This window comes from Gadus chalcogrammus, unplaced genomic scaffold (genome assembly GCF_026213295.1).
Source record: "Gadus chalcogrammus isolate NIFS_2021 unplaced genomic scaffold, NIFS_Gcha_1.0 GACHA107, whole genome shotgun sequence".
Classification (NCBI taxonomy): Eukaryota; Metazoa; Chordata; class Actinopteri; order Gadiformes; family Gadidae; genus Gadus; species Gadus chalcogrammus.
Genome location: NW_026613542.1, coordinates 120,695 through 142,434, shown reverse-complemented (window position 1 = coordinate 142,434; position 21,740 = coordinate 120,695). Strand labels below are relative to the sequence as shown.

General features: G+C 44.1%; 1 long non-coding RNA gene across 3 annotated transcripts; it reads left to right on the top strand.

Moving 5' to 3' along the window:
- The first annotated feature begins 449 nt into the window (after positions 1-449).
- LOC130378872 (uncharacterized) lies at positions 450-14,401 on the top strand. 3 transcript variants are annotated; one of them, XR_008894969.1, is made up of 7 exons: positions 458-650; positions 2,387-2,562; positions 2,718-2,779; positions 2,957-3,063; positions 7,982-8,082; positions 8,276-8,410; positions 11,057-14,401. It is a non-coding gene; the product is annotated as an uncharacterized LOC130378872 (long non-coding RNA). The 3 variants fall into 3 exon arrangements; XR_008894968.1 differs by having other exon boundaries at positions 450-650; positions 2,387-2,779; XR_008894967.1 differs by lacking the exon at positions 2,718-2,779 and having other exon boundaries at positions 464-650.
- Positions 14,402-21,740: the final 7,339 nt, after the last annotated feature.

Genomic DNA, 21,740 nt, shown 5'->3' with positions numbered 1-21,740 from the left:
TTCTCTATAACTCTTTCACCATCTCTCCTCCCGCTTTAATGGCAAGTGCTAATAATTTATAACAAAAACAATGATAGTAAAACATATGCAACTAGAAATACGTCGTACCATGTGTACTAATGTAATGTACAATGACCATATTTTGTTTATTTAAAACGTCTGTCGGTCTCCTCATTGACATCAGTTGGATTATTCAGATGATGTGTCCCCTCTCACCCATTGGGGTTAGGGTTGGACATATTTAAGTCCATAACTGACTCTCTACAGCCCTCTCATTCTCTCTATCTCTGTCCCTCCCCCTCACGGCAACCCCTCCGCCCTTTTCCTGTCGGCCTCTAAGTGGAGGATGTGTCTGAGAGAGAGAGTGGTTGTGTGTGTGTGTGTGTGTGAGAGCAATGGAGCGAGGGAGAGGGGGCGAGTCAAAATTAATATGCACCCTCTCTCGACCAGCCCTCTCTCTCCTGGTCTGTGTCCCTGTTTCCTCTGCCTCGCACGCCCGGTATTGTATTGTTGTGTGCCGCTGGCAGCGCTCAGAGCTGGCACTCCGGGAAACATTCAGGGGCTCGGCGCAGTAGAAGGGAGAGCTGGCAGCTGGACACCACCAACTTAAATGTCTGGAGGGGAGCAGAATGGGGGTGACAAACCAGAAGGTAATGCAAGCACACACACACACACACACACACACACACACACACACACACACACACACACACACACACACACACACACACACACACACACACACACACACACACACACACACACACACACACAATGACAACATGTATGAATGACCGACACCCCAGTGGAATGTACAGTTGTATTTGACTGAACAGTACTTTGACAAGAATAACTGAGTGTATGCATGTATCGTACTAACTTGTGTCATATGCCTTTTGCAGCATTTTTTGTCCTTCTCTTATCAAACAAACACGTTGCCTGCTGTGAGCAAAGTGGTGATACTGCCACTGATGAAGCTGTCCCCTGGTCAGTAGGCTGACGCTTGTTTTTTAAAGATAGCGTTGCCAACATCCTCTCTGTTGCCAAATTGTTTCTGTGCCTTTGTTTTGGCCGTAATGCTGCTGTTCTGCCATGAATCTTATGACTCCTGACCCTGAGGTGCTGTTCTGTCAATTTTGTTGTTGCAGACAACAGATTTACTGATGAGGACATTCCCGGGATTAGATCCCAGCAGCAGATAACAGGGTTGCCCCATGACTCACTTCAGTTACATAGGCGGGCTTGTTTATCTCATTCTGACACGTGAAGTTGTTAACACACACATTGAGCTCGCCGTAAAAGTGGGGACCTAAAGTTATTTTATAAAGCATTGTGTGTCCCCTTGTCTTTGTGTATACATGATTTGTATGAATGGTTTCTCAGTATTGCGTGTCAGCTTTACGTGATTAACATTGATGGTTACTCAGGGTGGCCAGACGTTTTCCGGTTACAGTCCACGTTTCTGGAAGCTTGTCCCCGGAACACTTAGTTAATCATGAGACATGTACTGCCCAATATTTTACTACAGTACTACATTTATCAAGCTATGATGAGGCAGAATGTCAATTTGATCTCTTTGGATTCATTTCTGAAATCAGATCTGTCCCTCTATTTCATATCAGAATACTGGTCACGTTACTCAAACACCTGATCCAACAATAGCAAATAATGTATTTCTCTGCAAATTTATGGGAAATGGAAATAAACATGAAAAGCAAGCACCTACCCAGAGGGTTGTAGAGACAGAATCTGATAATGTTGAGTTACAAGCATAGCACATTACTCAGTCAGCAGAGTCACCAGCCCATCCTTCATTGTAGACTAATTTAGATTAAAATAGACGCCGAACCAGGCTGTTGGTCAAATGACAAGCCACATGCCCGGTGGTGTGACCCATCTATGGCATGAGTGGATCAATAACGTAAATTCCTAAATGTGATATTCTCTCCTGATGGGAGGTCAACAGGCTATAAAGACTGTTGCCAGTGGAAACCTTTAGAAAGCTATTGCTTTCTAATAGCTGGCTCCTAAACTGGTTTTCTAGCAGGTACATGACAATAACTTAAACATAACACAACATAATAATCAACATTGGAACAACCTATCCAACATTTTGTACAACTATTACACCTTTGGAAAAGCTTATATTGATATTACATGAAATATGGGAACCATTACAACAGGAATGTGGACGATGGAGAATATAAAATACCAATGCTGAGTTCCAATTGGGTTAGTCTGCAATGTGTCAGTGGGAATCCTCTTTTCTTTTGTTCTCATGTTCTCTTCCTCTACATTGCCCATAAGTCTGCATGACTCCCCCATAAGTCTGCTAGACTCACCCATAAGTCTGCTAGACTCACTCATAAGTCTGTGTGCTTGGCAGACCCTGCGCTCCGTACCGAGGTGTGGCCGGAGGTGGCCCGAGCGGAGCTCCTGGCGAGAGGAGCGGCCCTGAAGTGGGTGTCGGGGGTCTTCTCTCGGCCGGAGCACCTGGAGAGACTGGGCCAGTATAGGAAGAGAGAGAGCCAGAGGACCTCCTCCATACACACCCGACTCAAGGTGACGCCCTCCTGCAGACAAACACACCAACGCTTAGATAGGTCTAACATTCGATAAAACAGCCTCCCAGAACTACATATTTGAGGTTGCATTATTGAGGTTGCCAGGCAGTTCCCCTACAGGTAAAGTTAATCTGCACTGTTTATTATCTGAAGGGGCTTCTCTGCCCTCCATCGTCCCGCTTCAGACCAAAACAGAGGCTCATCCTACTATGAAGGTTTGTGTTTGTGTTTCCTCCCCCCCCCCCCCCCCCCCCTTTCCAGTCGGTGGTGCTTGTTTACAATCTTTGTGTGTGTGCGTGCGTGCGTGCGTGCGTGCGTGCGTGCGTGCGTGCGTGCGTGCGTGCGTGCGTGCGTGCATACGCTTATCCTTGCAAATTCTGCTTTGTTCCCAGGCGAGTTCGGATTGGGGAAATCTACGCTCATAAACTCTCTCTTCCTGACCGACCTGTACTCCAAGGACTATCCCGGGCCATCCCAGCGCATCAAGAAGACCGTCCAGGTGAGAGGCCAACGAGCCGTCTTTGCAACGCGACTACCACTTCCCAAACTGACACAATGTTGGTCCTTTTGTAGCCTGTCCCACTCACAGCCCCGTGAAGGGAACATTGAAGATTAGTGACAGACGAGGAAATAAAGTGATGAGATAATAATCAAACTGCTTTCAACAATCAAGCGTTATTATAGCTTGAACTAATGAGGGCAGAGGTAGGTTGCAGCAAAAAGTTAAAATGCAACTGCTAAGTGTAGTTGTAAAAATGTGTTTATAAAAGAGACTTTATTACCACACAGCCAAGGTCGTTCTGGGCGACACACAGGAATATACACAACGGTAAAGTAGGGAAACACCATGGCGGTCTTCCTCAAGTGTTAATGGGCTATGACGGTGGTAGGAGAGAAGCTGTAATGGAACAGGGTTTCTTCTGTTCATTTTAACTCAAAAAATGTATTCTCCCCGCTGCACAGCGAGGCCTGTGCTGCTTGTTGTGGATCAAAGTTGGAGACAGAGCAATTTCTGTGTTGTTTTTGGTGTAATTCCTTGCAAGGTTTTAATTACAAAGTCCTCTTCAACAGCTGTTTTAAGTTGCAGTGAAATACTATGTAGGGATTTGTTGTGTTTCTCAAAAGTTGTACTCTGGATGAAGCCAGCCAAACAATTTCAGATGCCTCATCAGGATTGTATTATTCTCATCGTTACCCTCCTCAATGTTATAGGCCTATTTTATTAAATAGAGTTGAAGTTTGTTAGCTATGTTTATTGACAAAGTAGGATCCATTAAAATTGTCGACTCAATGTTCAATCCTATATTCTCGGGCTCTCCTAGGGTACCCCAAAAACCAGCCCCATGTTGTTAAATGGTTGGCCCTCTTCCTGACAATCTCTTACTCATTGCTCTCTCTCTACAATTTTGTGTCTTTAATTCATCAAAATCAAAAATATAGCAAAACACATGACAAGGGCGGGGCAATCGGCTGCCTTCCAATCATGACCTGTGAAATATACAAAAAAGGTGGAGCCTCTTATTTCCTATTGGGTTAAGGTTATACAAAATCAAACTGCCTGCACCCTCTAGATTGGACAGTTGGCGGGCTGTGATTCCTGGTTGTGATTGGCACACAAACCAGTTGGTCTGTGGGGCATCTGCTGTTTCACTGATATGTCGAAGAAGGCCATTTAATGCTAATCCCAAATGCTTCCTGACCAACTCCTCAGGGAGCGAAAGAGGTCGGGCAAGGAGGGGGAGGGATAGGATGGAGGTGAAACACTCGTGACTGTTAGATCAACTCCTCAAGAACAGTGGGGCGGCGGGGACAAATGTTTGTCAGGAATCGGGATAACAACAGGAAGAAGACAAAACCTATTTACTGAACAACTAACAGTGGGGGTGAGTGAAAGGGATATGGCTGGGAGGTGGATGAAGTCAGCACGGAGTGAAACCATATTAACTGTTTAAGAATGAATATATTATTCTTCATTATCCTGTTTGAAGGATTATTTTTTCATTCTTTAACTGCCTCATTCAATGAGGTTAAAGGTGTACTATGTAGGATTGAGTGGCATCTAGCGACGAGGTTGCAGATTGCAACCCACTGAATGCCCTCGCCACCCCTCGGCACTCCCTTTCCTTCGACCATAAGAGGAGCTTCAGTGGCCTGTAAGGTGCCAGTAGGCACTTCCCAAATGAACACGTCATTGGCTTTACTGCATCGTGAAGCAAAGTGTCTAGTTAGGTAGTTCCTGCATAGATTAATGACATCTTTTTAGTTTATGAGTCTCTAAAACTATAGGTCATAGCCTACCAGTAAGATATTGATTCTGCTCATTTTGGGAGCGTTTTATCATGGCCGATGTTGGCTACTTTATGCATATAAAGTAGCCAACATTGGCCATAAAACGCTCTCAAAATGATCATCTTCTAGAACGATGTGGCCGTTTTGGGCTCCTGCAGAAAGATGGCGCTCAAACAGGGCGTCTCCATGGAAGAGGACTACCTCCCTATGTAGATATAAAGGGCTCCTTCACATTCAAAACACCATTCGTATTTTCAGGGGTTTATACACTTACTAAAGCGTAATTATGAATACATATATATAGAGAGAGATAGATGCCACTAAATCGACAAGCTTAAAAGTGAGCAGCACCTATCATCAGTCCTGAGTCCTGACCCTTCTCAAAAAGAAATTCTCTGCAGTTTTAAAAATGGTGCACATTGTTTCTTGGAGCCGTATCCATTCCAGCTGTTCTACACGACGCTGTTGCTTGATATATTGAAAATAAGTCTCTCTCTTCTACACAAGCGTCTCTCATCTTCCAGCCACCAGGGTTGCAAATATTACATACTATTTTGTCAGGGTTGGATGGTGCCATTTGGTGCTGACCCATAAATATGTTGATGGGGTTTCTGGTGGATCGGGGGGTTCCACTCACTCCCTCTCTCTTCTACCGTCTCTCACAACCGTTCTCGGGCCCTGTGGCCGAGAACTATTTCATCCTTTTATGGTCATGACCCTCAGAAGAGTGCGGGGGTGGGGTGGGGGGGTCACATCTGGAAGAGCAGCAGCAGCAGCAGGGGGAGGAGGTGGAGGCGGGGTTGAAGGAGGAGAAGGCAGCAAGGGAGAGAGAGCAAGGAATGGCCGTGCTTTGGAGGAAAGTGTTTTTGGGGTTACGGGCAGGGGGGTGTTAGAGGAGAAAGAGGGTGGGGAGGTGACGAGGTGTCTGGCTGTAGGCTGCAGGCGGGGGTGCAGGGGGAGTGTTCATTAGATTGTGTTCAAGGTTAAAGAGGTGATTGGGATTCAGGAGGTGATCCAGTGTGTTCTCTTGAGTCAGTCTTGTGTAGTTGGCATTTTATTTTGGCTAATCACTGTAATGTTTTGGAGATGGCTCTGTTAACGAGGAAACAATTTCAAGGTGTGAGAAAAAGTGTGGAAAAAAGGACGAGGATGTGAGCACATGATATAGGATAGTGGAAAAAATCGATGTTTTATATTCATATTATCCATGTTATGTGGAGGTTGGGGCTATACTGAGGCGGAGAGAGAGAGAGGGGGGCTGGGAAAGGGCTGGGGGTGCCATCGGGGCCCCTTGGGGCCTGAGGGGGTCAGTAGCAGAGCAAGAATGTTCTCATGAAACGTAACACTATTCCCACATGCACTCAAACTCAAGAATCCCCAAATCAAGGAATCGCTCCCTTTTTTACCTGACAAAAACAAACCACTTCATGGATCTGTGCATATACACGGCCCCGCTCCACATATTTGTAGAAAGCAAAAATTACACAGCGGTCTCTTTTTTTACCGATGGACCCTAGTCATCTACGCACATTGCCTCAACCCGATCTCCTCAAAAGTCTCCTTCCTCAAAAGTCATTTTGAGGAGGGAGTCATTTTTACAGTTTCTCCTGACCCCCTGACAGGGGTAAGACGTGATGGACTAATAAAATACTGCTTGTATGTTGGCTACAGTTCCGTGTCAGTAGTATCTCTGTGCAAATTGCATAATTCTGCACGATAATGAAAGCACATTTAGTTGTGTATCTGTTTATCTTTTGGTGTGAGTGTAAAGCTGAGAAGACGTGTGTACGTAAATGTGGAATCCTCCGTTATTATTACTTGTGTCAAGGAGATTGTGCACCGACTGCACATCCCTGTAGGCAGGTGCTGAGTGTGAGGAAAAGACGTGAGGTCAGAGTATTTTTATTCCAGAACGATCTATTCAGCTCGGTCGCGCTGCAACATTCTCCACAGCTTGGATTTCGTTTAAATGATGGTGTGGAGGCTCCAGACATTTTTGAGGTTTTCACTCTATCGGTTTCTTTTCTCGGAACGCCTTTTTAAACGGCAGATGTATTGTCGTTTTTCAGCATTCCGATTTGCATCCTGACATTGCGCACACGCACACATCTCAGAGTATCTTGCCTGTCTGCGGTGCTGAATATACTGTCTTCGCTGTGAAACAAAGTGAAAAATGGACTATTTAAGGTTCTTTCGAAGTTCAAAAATGTCTGGGTGTTTCGTTTTTTTTACCAAGAGGCCTGGAGTTTGAGTGAAAGGGGGTGAACCTATAAAAACAAGCCGGTCCTGTGAAAGTATGCAGGGGAAAACAGCGACGGGAAATGGCAGCAGGGCTGGCTTCAGGAAATGACAACTCTGTCTCTGTGACTTGGGACGAGCGAGGAGTCGGCGTGTGATTGTGCGTTGTTGACAAAGCCTGATGTATTGTGGCCAATCTGTTGTTTTTGTCTGTATTTGTTGCATTGTCAGGTGTCATTGTATAGGCGTGTAGAATAATTATCGATTATTTAAGATATTGCTGCATCAAATATCGCTTAACAAACTCAAGTACATTAGTACACTTTGTCTAACTTTTTACGGGGAACTATCTTGGCTTTATTCAAGTATATATGAACACAGCTTCACAGCATCATTCCAAGAAGGTGGAAGCAGATACAAAGCCGTACGAATGTTTGCGTTCTTCATGAGTCTTCCCAGTGACGTAATGGCACTAGAGTGGTTTAATAGAATGGGTGTCCAATCCATCCATGCATCAATCTTTCTACGTAGATGTCGTGGACTCTGGATGGATAAAGAGATGACGAGAGGCCGATATATCGGCAGCCAGCCATAGGACACGTGCTGCCCGTCGCAGGGCACCTCCCACGCATCGGCATTCTGTGAAAGCCTCTCACCAACACTAACAATGCTCGCTGTGTTTTTGGACAAGCTCTCCGAACCTGTTGATATTTCCCCTGCTCTAAGTGGGAGGTCTGAGTACCATGCATGGTAATCACGTGTGTGTGTGTGTGTGTGTGTGTGTGTGTGTGTGTGTGTGTGTGTGTGTGTGTGTGTGTGTGTGTGTGTGTGTGTGTGTGTGTGTGTGTGTGTGTGTGTGTGTGTGTGTGTGTGTGTGTGTGTGTTCACAGGTGGAACAATCCAAAGTGCTGATAAAGGAAGGCGGTGTCCAGCTCACACTCACTATTGTAGACACACCAGGGTTCGGAGATGCTGTGGACAACAGCAATTGGTGAGATGATGCATAGAAGGAGGAATGGATACAATGCGTATTATGGATGAGCGACAAAGTACATCATTAGTCTTTATTTTTGATGCTCTTTTCATAATGATGTACCATCTGTGTCATCATTTACCATCAGTTCTCCCCTCCCTTCTGATGATTGCCATGCATAATAGTCTTGGTTTTCCCTTCCATCGTGCAGCTGGCAGCCGGTCATCAACTACATCGACAGCAAGTGTGAGGACTTCCTCAACGCAGAGTCCAGGGTGAACCGCAGACTGATGCCAGACAACCGGGTGCACTGCTGCCTCTACTTCATTGCCCCCTCCGGTCACGGGTACGTAACGTCTGGATGGAGCACAGAACACGCACGGGTGTAGGAATGTTGCTTAGGGCACACACAAAAAAAATGCTACTGTTTTTATAGGTAGAGAGCAGAAAATCTCTTGCTGTTTCACTCTTCATCAAGGACATCATACACTAATTGATTTTGTGAATAGGTTATCTGTTAAGAGATTATAAACCTTGTGTCTTCATGATTGTGAATGTGAATTGGTCCAAAGTGTTTTCAATCAGGCTTGGTCTGTCGAGTAATTTGTAACAGTAATACAACCCGAGCATAAATCGTAAAAAAAAAAACGTGTGTCAAACCAGTGGCACGAAGACTTTTTCAACTTTCTCAGCCAGAACTGCTTCTCCTTCGCTCCCCCATCTGTTGTATATATTTATGTACTCCTGTACAGCGCTTCTCATGTTAAAACCACAAGGAAAACAAGCCTTTAAAAGTTCATCTGCCCCAGTACATTAAAGGGTTAGGGCTGGGGCTAGATTTATTATGTGTTGCGATGTCAAGTTTCTGGCCTTTACAAAAAGAAGAGTTTGTTTAATTGAAATATTTAGTGTTTTTTTTCCCCGAGATGCATAGCGATCGAATAACGGTAGTCCGCCTTCGGAACTGCAGCACATGGCCTGCAGGCATCAGACATTTATAAATAACAAATGTCATGCAACCGGAGATACAGGAGCCCAACACTAGTGTGGGCCTCAGTGGAGGAACGTGTGTGCATGGAGGCCTGCCGTGCGCTGATCTTTAGCGCCCACTGTTTTGGAGAATGTAAGCAACATAAAGACATTGACAACGTCTCTCCAAACTTTATTGTGAAACATGTGGACAGTGTAGTGTCGTAGCAGAGAGCTGCAATGACGGTGGTCCACCTTAGTCCATCCCAGGTTTTGCAACGCTACGTTTCTTCAAAAGATCACGCAAACGATGACGAGAAAAAAGGATGACTGTGTGTGTGTGTGTGTGTTCGTGCGTGTGTGTGTGTGTGTGTGTGTGTGTGTGTGTGTGTGTGTGTGTGTGTGTGTGTGTGTGTGTGTGTGTGTGTGTGTGTGTGTGTGTGTGTGTGTGTGTGTTGTTAAATGTTTGTACCAAGGTTAATGGTTAACGTGTCTGAGAATTCTTTTATTTTTTTTAGACATCCAATAAAAACATTAATATTAACAGTTTTGGTTATTTTTTGGTGCTGTGTTGAGGACATTTCTTCCACATTTTCTCGTCTCATTGAGAATTTCAAAATGTGCGAAACAGCGCCCCTCTAAATTGTAAGTACTGAATACGCGGTCAAACACGACATTGCACACTGTATGTCCGTGAGGAAGCCAGCCAGATGGCATCCCTTGGTGAAGAAAAAGAAGAAGGATTAACCTATCAGGTGATGCTACCGTCATGACACTGCCCTCCTGTGATTAGTCAGCAGGGTGCAAAGGGAAGGTGCTGTAAGCTTTTTCTTTTTCCACTCGAGCTCATTGCCTACCGTGACCTGATCTTTACTGCCAAACGTTTGAGAGAATTTAAGCAACATACAAAGACTGACACCGTCTCTCTAAACTGTTTTTGTGAAACATGCGGACGGTATAGTGAGCACCAGACAGCTGAAACGAGAGTTCTACATTTCTTAAACTTTCACCCACGCGCACGCACTTCAGATCAATCAAAGACCATGGGAAGACGGCGAAAATACCAGTGGCGTGGCGTGGGGATTTCTTTTGAGGAAGCCAAATGAGGCAACACCTTTAATCTACATGCTTTTTTGAAGGTGGGGGACAGAAAAGAGTACGTCGCAGCTTGTATCTATTGAATGTAACTACAAGAGCTATTTCAGCTCCTGGTTACCAGGACTTACACACGCCTGTCATCTGACAGACACACGTGCTCGCTCTCTCTCTCTCTTTCGCACACACACACACACACACACACACACACACACACACACACACACACACACACACACACACACACACACACACACACACACACACACACACCCTTCCATCTTCTCCTGCCTGCGTTCAGAACCACAGCAGGTCAGTCAAATGAAACACAAGTTCGGATTGCTTCGACTAATTCTGTGTGTGTGTGTGTGTGTGTGGGGGGGAAAATTCTGAGTGTGTGTGTGTGTGTGTGTGTGTGTGTGTGTGTGTGTGTGTGTGTGTGTGTGTGTGTGTGTGTGTCTCACCAGTTCTCTGAGCTGATGAGAGTGAGGCTCTGTGTCATGGCCAGCTCAGGTTTGGGGAAGGGGTGGGGCCCGGGTGGGTCTCGCTGGAGGCCGCTGAGGGAGCCCTGGGCCGGCTCATCTGCACATACACACGTTTGAAAAATAAACGCCGGTCTCAATTAGACGCCAACGCCTTGCCAAGGTCGCGTGACAACATCACAGACGTATTTTAGAGCATTACCAACTTTCGCCAATAGATGGCATCAGTTCACCAAAAGGAAAATTCAAAGGAATTAAAGGCCTGTTCCATATGGACGCCTGTCCCAAACACAAGCCGCTTGAGTTCAGGGATTGAAACAAATAAAAGCCCGGGCTAATAATTAAAATTTTATGGTATGCAGGCTCAATCCTATAAAAAAAGAAGAGTTACTTTGGATTGATTTATTTGTGTAAGAGATGCCATTCTTACCTCTGCTATCCAACAGCTTCTCCTCCAGCTCGGGCTCAGCGGTCAGCCTCTAGTTGGGGAAACAGCCCCGACCGTTCTTCTGCCGCTTCCCAGAGGGCCCGGCCTCTTCCCCTGCCTGGTGGGGGGGCGGGCCCCGGAGCTTCTCCCGGGGGATCCTGGCATTCCTCAGACGCTCCTGCACAGGGGGAAACGGGCTGAACGCGTACTTACCTCTGCCCGCCACGCCTTCTGGAACGTCAGAGGCCGGCGGGCTGCCTGGGGCCTGGGACCTCTGGCCTTTGGCGAACTGGGAGCGCTCCATCCCAGAGAGGTCCGCCTTGGCGCCTCCGAGCGCCCGGCGGCGGGCGGAGGCAGTGGCGTTCCGGGACGAGGGGGCGGAGCTCAGCGGGGCGTCCCGCAGATCCACTGTGAAGGACACTGTTTAAAAGTACACGTTAAGCATACTTTAAAGCAACAAATATACTTGGAATAACTTTTGTATGTGTAGCACCTCGCTGATCATCACATGTGCTAGGGCTAGATTCTAGGTTCTAAGGAGCAGTGTGTGACTAAGTTAATAACGACACACCAAGACTGAGAGGTAAGTTTGAACTGTGGTTCATTTATGTAGCAAATAAAATGGTGAATCCATACATCATTCGAAAAATAAACCATGAAAAATAGAATAAATCAAATATGTAAAAAAAGAAAAGTATTTCCCTTCTTTTGGTTCACTTTGGGTTGATTTACACCTATTTAGGTCAATAAAAATATTTCTAACGTTGCACCTTTAAGTTGCTATTTGAATTATTATTCGCTTTTTAGTTGACTCAATTTAACTATAGCCTAATTGTATCCAAGTGGTGCAATTTTGAGAATTTAGTACTATTTTCTATTTATTTTAAACACCAAATACCCAATAAACAAAAGAAATGCAAATACAATAAAATACAACTTAGTGCATCAAGTAGAAAAAAAAAGAAAAAAGAAAACTAGCATTATCTGGGATCAATACACTTCAATTTTGAACATAATATCTAATCAGTCCTTTTGTCAAATCCTTCACTTCAGTTGAAGCTCCACTAAATGTTGCAGACACTTTTGGAAAGTTAATTTGTCTTACCACACTCCTCAGTTATCCAAGAACAGGAGCGTGGTCCTGCAGCATGCATGAGTGCTACAGCTCGCGATTGACGTCTTCTATGGGTAGCTCGCCATCTTGTTTTTTCTTCGGTTCTGTTCTACCAAACGATCTCCTCCTCATAAAAATAAACGTCTGAGTCCTCAAACGAATAACAACACAAAGTCCCGTGGCATAGAAAGAAGTAACACAGAATCCTCCTAATAAAAAAAACTGAGTTCTCAACCGAATAACAACAGAGTCCCGTGGCATAGAAAAAAGTATCACAGAATTCTCCAATAGAACGTTAAAATAAAGTAATCCAAAGTAATCCAAAAACAAAGGGAAAAAATGAGGCTCAATGCTCTTTAAAACCTTGCTTTGTTTTTGCTTTTCTCTATTTTCTTTTACCTCTTGTTATTCTCCTCTTATTACTAGGTTTTTCTGTCTGTCTGTCGCTAGTCTTTACCGCATCAAACTGGTCCGTTCCGGTTTTTCGCGCTCACTCACTCGCAAGTGACGCTACACCGTTCTGATTGGTTGTCTACGGTTGCACTCGCTAAAGGGCAATACACCAATTATATTATCACAAAGGTACAATATAATAACAACAAAGGTTTTTTACTTTATAGCCATGTTTATAGTTTTTAAATTGTAGTTGACTTAATACAACATGCTATATTAGATACCCACTATACATTTATTACTGTGTTTAACCTTTTATTTGTTTAGGTCAGTTAACCTGGGTTACATATGCTTCAATTATATTTGTACTACAATAAAGTGTACTGCTTGTTCACCTGGAGGTTTATGTGGGGGCTTGGCCTCAGTAGGGCGGAGGACGATCCTGTCGTTGGCGCCAGCGGCTGGGGCAGCCAACCGGGGCAGCCTAGCCCCACGATGGTGGTCAGGGTCAGCCACTTTTAATGAGGGGAAATTAAGTACACTTTAATAAAACATAGTACAAGTACACAATGACCACGTATTTGCAATTTTTCTAACTGTACGTCCACACCAGAAGCGAATTGAGCTACCAAATCGCCGGAAGTCATTCACTTTCTATGGGCAAGAGCGACCAAAGCGACCAACGCTACCAGCGGCCAAAGTTGAGCGACCAGAGTGTCCAAAAAAAGTTGAAAACTTTTTAACTTTATGCAAATTACTATGATGTTCCTTTGTTCCTACCTACCTTTATTCACTCACTGAACAAAATGTCGGCTGAAGTATTAATCGCGGCTGTAACTGGGCACCCGGTGTTGTACGACCCAACCCTTTTTCAGTTCAGAGATCGAAACGCCATAGTGGTTTGGATACCAAGTGATGATAAGCGGGAGTATTTATACATCTAGAACGTTCGTATTTAAGCGGGAATCATTTTTATTATCTCTCCATGCCACCAATCTAACCAACCAATCGCGTGTAGCATGCTTTAAACAAAACCAAAAAAGTTTTTGAAATCGTCACATAAACAAACTAATCGACAAGACGAGGGATAAATGACAAGGGATATATCTATTTTCTTTTATCCCTCTATTCCCCACTATTCACGGAGCCTTAGGTGAATAATTGTTAATTAAATAGTCTAGATAGATAGATAGCCTAGTCAAGTCTTTATTAATACCAAACGACACAAATCGTCGGGAATCCATTTAGGTGGTTCGGCCCACACAGGACAGTAGCCTACAAGACCACACAGAACAAGTCTGACTGGACATACACACAATACATCACATTAAAACTAGACACGCGTTGATAGATAGATAGACAGATAGGCCTAGATAGATAGATATGTTCCATTATTTGCCTTGCGGAGCCAACCAGTCCTGTGCACGTATGCAAATTAGCCATGTGCGCCAATGTCTATTTGTTTTGAGTGTGACGAATGAGTGCAGATCATGATTTGCAGATGCAGATCAGTGAAACATATTTTAACTAGCCTACTACAGCACGCAGGGTTTTTTGTTCTCGGTTGTAATTAGCCTACATTTTAGGAGTTTTTTTATATTGGGGGGAATCACTGTCCTACTTGTTGTCGAAGCACTTTATCCAACAAGCAAAACCGTCTCGGCAATATGGCCAAAGTGTATGGGAGAGTTCACTCTTTGATATGGCTGTCTGTACTAAAAGCATACGGCTCCTTTAAATGCGTCTGCATAATTGAATTGTACGTCATGAGCGACTTGAGCGACCAAAGCGAACAGAAATATTCGCAGCGAAACTTTGTGAGCGACCAAAGCGTGGTCGCTCCTGGTGTGGACGTACGGTAAGGCACTGTAATACAATTTGAGATTAACCTTCTGCAAGTATACTAAAGTACTTTGCTATTTAGTATACTTTTTCTAAGTACACATACGTACAATTTACAATACACTTACAATAAATACACTTTTTATAAGTACAATGCAATACCACTTTAAGTATTTCAGAATTAGTGTATTTTTTTTTCAGTACATTAAAGTGGAACTTAATGACATTTACTGCGAAGTACACTTTTGAAAAGTACATACTTTAAACATACTTTAATTTAAGCACAAAAAGTACACTAAAGTATACGACTTCTTCACCTGGGGGGGTTTGGCCCGGGGAAGTCTCCTGGCTCGAGGCGGCACCCAGAGCCCATGCACAGAGGGACACGGTGTCGGAGTGGGCCACCGTGATCCAGGCTTCCTGGCCGTCAGCCTCCTCAGCCACAGCCAACCGGGGCAGCCTAGACCCACGAGGGTAGCGGGGGTTAAGGCCCGGGGGCTTGGCCTCAGTAGGGGGGCGGAGGACGATCCTGCCTGGGGCCTGGGACCTCTGGCCGTTGGCGGACTGGGAGTGCTCCGTCCCAGAGAGGTCCGCCTCGGCGCCTCTGAGCGCCCGGCGGCGGGCAGAGGCAGCGGCGTTCCGGGACGAAGAGGTGGAGCTCAGCGGGGCGTCCCGCAGATCCACTGTGAAGGACACTGTTTAAAAGTACACGTTAAGCATACTTTAAAGCAACAAATATACTTGGAATAACTTTTGTATACTTCAATTATATTTGTACTACAATAAAGTGTACTACTTGTTCACCTGGGGGTCTATGTGGGGGCTTGGCCTCAGTAGGGCGGAGGACGGTCCTCTCGTTGGCGCCAGCGGCTGGGGCAGCCAACCGGGGCAGCCTAGACCCACGATGGTGGTCAGGGTCAGCCACTTCTAATGAGGGGAAATTAAGTACACTTTAATAAAACATTTTAATAGTGTAGTACACAGGACTTGAAAATAAGTGTACTTACATAAGTACACTAAATGACCACCTATTTGCAATTTTTCTAAGGCATTCTAATACAATTTGAGATTAACTTTCTGCAAGTATACTAAAATACACTTCTACTTTGCTATTTAGTATAATTTTTCTAAGTACACATACGTGCAACTTACATTACACTTACAATAAAGTACACTTTTCATAAGTACAATGCAATACCACTTTAAGTATTTCAGAATTAGAATACTTTTTTTTCAGTACATTAAAGTGGAACTTAATGACATTTATTGCGAAGTACACTTTTGAAAAGTACATACGTTAAACATACTTTTAATTAAGCACAAAAAGTAAAAGTATACTTGTCAAAACTTTTGTATGCTTCAATTATATTTGCAATACACTAAAGTATACGACTTCTTCACCTTGGGGGGTTCGGCCCGGGGAAGTCTCCTGGCTCGAGGCGGCACCCCGAGCCCGTGCACAGAGGGACACGGTGTCGGAGTGGGCCGCCTGGATCCAGGCTTCCTGGCCGTCAGCCTCCTCAGCCACAGCCAACTGGGGCAGCCAAGCCCCACGAGGGTAGCGGGGGTTAAGACCCGGGGGCTTGGCCTCAGTAGGGGGGCGGAGGACGACCCTCTCGTTGGCGCCAGCGGCTTGGGCAGCCAACCAGGGTAGCCTAGCCCCACGAGGGTAGCGGGGGTTAAGGCCCGGGGGCTTGGCCTCAGTAGGGGGGGCGGGGACGACCCTCTCGTTGCTGCCACCAGCTGGGGCAGCCAACCAGGGCAGCCTAGCCCCACGAGGATAGCGGGGGTTAAGGCCCGGGGGCTTGGCCTCAGTAGGGGGGGCGGGGACGACCCTCTCGTTGCTGCCACCAGCTGGGGCAGCCAACCAGGGCAGCCTAGCCCCACGAGGGTAGCGGGGGTTAAGGCCCGGGGGCTTGGCCTCAGTAGGGGGGGCGGGGACGAGCCTGGTCTCCTCGTTGTAGGACTCCCTGTCCGCCATCATGGTGGAAGCAGGGGTCAGTTGAGCCCACAAAGAAAACAATGTCTTCCTGTCCATCGTCGCTGTTCGATAATCTCTCTATGAGTCTCTGTAATGAAACATATTCAATTTATTATTTAATTAATGGAGTCTTTACCACATACATAGATTGGACCACTGCTTGGGTCTGAAGCATACTCATGCAATTTTGAATTCTGGTACAAGAAATTAAGTGTGTGAGTGATGTGAAAAATTTGTGAAAAGAGAATAAAACGGCATGAGTTGTACGCTCCTAACACGGTGTCTCATTAGGTTTACAACAACATTACTTGCATTGGAAGTCGATAAAGACACTAATTCGGTAAAAGTCACGGTTCATCACTGAAAAGTTGAACCAACCACGAGTGTGAGTACAGCGCATACCGAATCATGTAATAACATAAACGTCAGTAGCCAATAGCTAGTAAGAGAGTGAGCTAATGCAGTCGTTAAAACACCTCCAGCAGCAGCATTGCTTCAGATATGACCCTCATTAAGTGCGATTGCGTAAATACATGCAGCAAGAACGTTCCACAAATGTACCGATCTGTATATTCATGCGGTATTACGGTTATGGTTTTCAACTTTACGGTTATGGTGACAGAAGGTTACGACGATAAATCGATCTGTGTTTTCCCCGTGAAAAACCATTTACAATACAACACAGTCTCACTCCGAGAACGTCAAATACCGACTGTTGGCAAAGGCACTTTAGCGTCGGTGACTGACGGGAAAGGTACCCTTTTCCGTCGGTCGGTGACGGGAAAGGTACCCTTCGGCGTCTTCTGCCGACGGCATGGGGGGTGCCTCACTACGTCTCTAATATACGCTGTGAGCATCTTTCCTATTGGATCGTTTTTAGGATATCTTTCTGTGAAAATGGCGGACATATTTTTTATTCTGGGTGGAAAATATGATATTTTAGCACAGTTACACCATTAAAAGTGTTTATGTAAACATTTTTAGCGAGAAATGTGCATTTTACTTTCATAATCGTCGTTCGGCGAATGTGAAGGATGTTTGGTTTGATAGTTATGACGAACAATATTTCATTCGTCTCCACATAATTATAATAACATGGTTGTTACTGAAACCAGCAGCTTGCATGCCGTTTAAATCATGGGTATAAAACCATTGTCATTGCTGGTTATGTAAGGGATAATGTATAGAACGCCGGCCATTATCGGGCGATAATGGCCGGCGTACAGGCATCACGAAAATAGGTGACACTGTCACGTTATTTAATCTATTGAAACGTGATCAGGTACACGTATTTTCTAAATGTTCGTGTCAAAAAGCACAATTTTCAATTGGAAGTATCAATTGGAAGTATTTGTCGTGATTTGTCACTAAGCACGACTTCCATCTAAGGTTCTGTACGGGAGCGTTCTCCCTATTGTCCCTTAAGGAGCTCCGTACAGAACATTTATTGTTAAAAATTGTCTGTGATAACTAAGAATATGACAGCTTTTGGCCACCAGTTTCTACTTAAAATTGTCTGTGATAATCAACCCAGTCTCACCAATATGCGTACAGATCGCACGGTTTGGATACGCAAAACCCAGCATAAACTACTGTGGAGGGCGGATACGTCCATTTCGCGTGCATATGATACGCAAAACCCAGCATTAACTGAATGGGAAATGCAATATTTTAGGACAGATTCACCATTAAACGTGTTTCTAATGACATTTCTAGCGAGAAATTTACTTTTTCCTTGAATAATCTTCAGTCAGTGAATGTGTATGATCTTTATTAATCTTTATTATCTGAATGGGAAATGCAATATTTTAGGACCGATTCACCGTTAAACGTGTTTCTAATAACATTTCTAGCAAGAAATATACTTTTTACTTGCATAATCTTCAGTCAGTGATTTTGTCTGATCTTTAGTTTTATAGTTATTAGGAAGATTTTATCGGCTCGCTCGCATGTTTCAACGACGTCAGGTTGTTAGGGACGCTGCTTTCGCTAAACTAGCAACTCACGTGTTTCCTGCGTCTGTGTTATTAAACCGTTACTTTATGTAACTTTTAATGATATCATCTTGTTAGAAACACGTATATCTGAGAGCCAACCCAGTCGCCAAAAGCATACGTTGACAGTGTACGTTTTCGTGAACACTGGATTACGTCGCATTTCAACATAAAATAGTGTGTTATACACACACACACACACACACACACACACACACACACACACACACACACACACACACACTTCGCTGCTAAATATATAAATAAATACTAAGGCAGAATAAAGAATAAATTCATTCATTATCATTCAACTTCAACATGTGTTATTACAGTATAGTGTTGGAGGGATGACGTATGTTGGCCAACCCGGAAGTGAGCGTCGCCCTGGGTTCCCTTGACAAAAAGCCAACGGGTTTTTCCATTTGATTTTGGATTATTGCAGAAAAATTAGCATCTTTGAAGCACCTCCTCAAAAACTGAAAATAAATAAAAATAACTGTGCTCCAAACTAAGAAAGAAATGTAAACCAATGCATTCCGAATGGGAGTGTTTCTCAGATTTTTCCATGCTACACAGAACGAAATGTAAACCCATGCAAATAAAGACTTCATGGTCATAATCATTTAAATATCATTAATCTCCTGAGGGTGGTATTCTATTTTTTTCAACGGGGCTGCATCCAGTCACTTGACCGTCATGGTTGCTATGGTGGTTGCTATCGACCCTACCCTCTAATCCTTACATGGCTCTAAAAACCACGCGGCAAAGGAGCTGCCGTAAATTGTGTTGTTTTTGTCTTAAACTAGGGTCCGATGGTTAAAAAATAGACAGATATTCCAAGTTATCCTTAAAAGGCAGCTTGGCTGTTTTTATTTTCTGCAGTTTAGACTTCTTCTATAACCTATTTTTGAAAGCAGAACACCAAGCTCATTGATTTAACGAGGCAGGGTTATTTGAAACAATTTATTAAATAAATATTTATGAGAGGTCATTCCTTTTCCTGAGTTTTCTTCCTATTTATGTCTAGTGTACAACCCTACTGTCCACAAGCATCACCCCCCCCCCTCCCCATATGGATTTGGAGAATTGTTGCCACGTCCCAGTGGTGGAGGTATCATATATATGAAAGAGGGCATTCAAATATACTACAATGATCAATTAGGAGGCCGAAGCCCTAAAGGAAGTGATGCAATAGGTGACTGGGTCGACAACATTTAAGTAAGCTTTACTTTGAGGTCTCTTATATATCAAAGGGGGTCTCAAAGGACGCATACGCTTCAACCTGTGGCTCCAGCCCTACAGGAAAAGACTCAGCAAGTGCTCCATCTCGTTGCACCTGCACCCAGCGGCTCGCTTGCAAGATTTTGGCCTGAAGTTATTCCCAGACCTACGCCGTAGCCATCCAACCTGCATATCTGAGAATCAGGCCTCTCTTTAATAATGACAAAAATGTATGAGAGAAATACACATTAACTTTTGTCTCATAAGCGGCGTGGTGCCGGCTCCTTTTGACCTTTTGACCCCAGACTTCTGGGGGAATAGCTGAATCAATTCATTAGTCAATCAGAAGCATGTAAATATCTTCCCGGTGGCGTAAGAGGGCGAACAAGGTGTCCTACAACAACTACAACAACTACTTCCAGGCGATTGCAACGGTGCCACACATGAGCATATTCGAACATGTTTAATGGTAGTAATTAGCTGTCGAAATTGGAGGCCTTAATCAATAATGAGCAGCTATTGATTTGCTTCCCGATAGAAATTTGTGACAAATGACATGTTATTTAGCATCTACACGTTGAGCTGAGTCCAATGACACTGAGCATGACACTAGCAAATGGTAACATGTATTTTACATGGTACACCTAGGTCTAGGACATGATCTCGGTGTAGCAAGAGGGCAAGCTTGATCTCATTGGACTCAGTTTAACGTGTAGATGCTAAATAACATGTAATTTGTCAAAAATCTCCATCGGGAAGCAAATCTATAGCTGGTCATTATTGATCCAAATTGCCTCCAAAATCGACAGCTAATTACTACCCCGAAACATATTCAAATATGATCATGTGTGGCACTGTTGCAATCGCCTCGAAACGTAGATGTCAAAGGACACCTTGTTTGCCCTGTTACGCCACGGGAAGATATTTTCATACTTCTAATGGATTGATTCATATTTTAAGGTTCTCGGAGTGAGGCTTTAAGCGGCTGCAGCAGAAGTGTTGAGACGAAAGATGATATCAAGACATTTATAGAATATTCCCATTCACATTATGATTCTTCGTCATAACATCCGACCAAACATCCTTTACAGTCACCGAGCGAGGATTATGAAAGTCCAGGCCCCCCCTTCCTGCACTCGGGGTCCGACTAGGCCAAGTTTCGGGCAGGAAGGGCCACCCTTCCTGCCCTCGGGGTCCGACCGGGCCAAGTTTCGGTGAGGGGGTCCCAGTTAGGCCTTAGAATAAGGTATTCAAATTTCAGGGCGGTAGGACGTTCCTATCTCAAAAACTGTTTTTCCACCACATTCTGAACCATTAGGTCTTGCACGTAACGGTAACACTTTATTTGAAGGTGTATACATAAGACTGTCATAAGACTGTCATTACACTGTCATAACCATGACATGACACCTGTCATGAACATTATGAATAGTTATGACTTTTGTCATAAAGTGTCATTCGGTCCATTATGTCACGTTTAATGCAACATTGACATTGTATGAGATGTCTTTGTTATGACAACCTGACATAAGCTGAGACAAAATAACTTGTCGATTGTCTTTGTTATGCCAACCTGACATAAGCTGAGACAAAATAACTTCTCGATGTCTTTGTTATGACAACCTGACATAAGCTGAGACAAAATAACTTGTCGATGTCTTTGTTATGACAACCTGACATTAACGAAGACAAAATATCTTGTTGATGTCTTGGTTATGTCGACTTGACATTAACCAATAACATGACCTGTCATAAACATGTCATAGTAGGCTTAATAATCAAATGTAAAGAAACTATTTCAATTTATGTAAGATTACATTAAACTGTCATATGCGGAATGTTTTGACATTGACTGTCATGAGACCTTCATTGTACTGTCATGAATGATTCCGTTTGCCTCAAGTAGTGAAACAATTTGGACATTTCAATAACACGTCATGAAGCGTTATTACACTGTCTAATGCATTTACAACAGGCTCATGAATGATTCTGTTGGCCTCAAGTAAAGTGAAACAATTTGGACAGTTCATTAACATGTCATGAAGCGTTATTACACTGTCTAATGCCTTTACAACAGGCTCATGAATGATTCTGTTGGCCTCAAGTAAAGTGAAACAATTTGGACAGTTCATTAACATGTCATGAAGCGTTATTACAC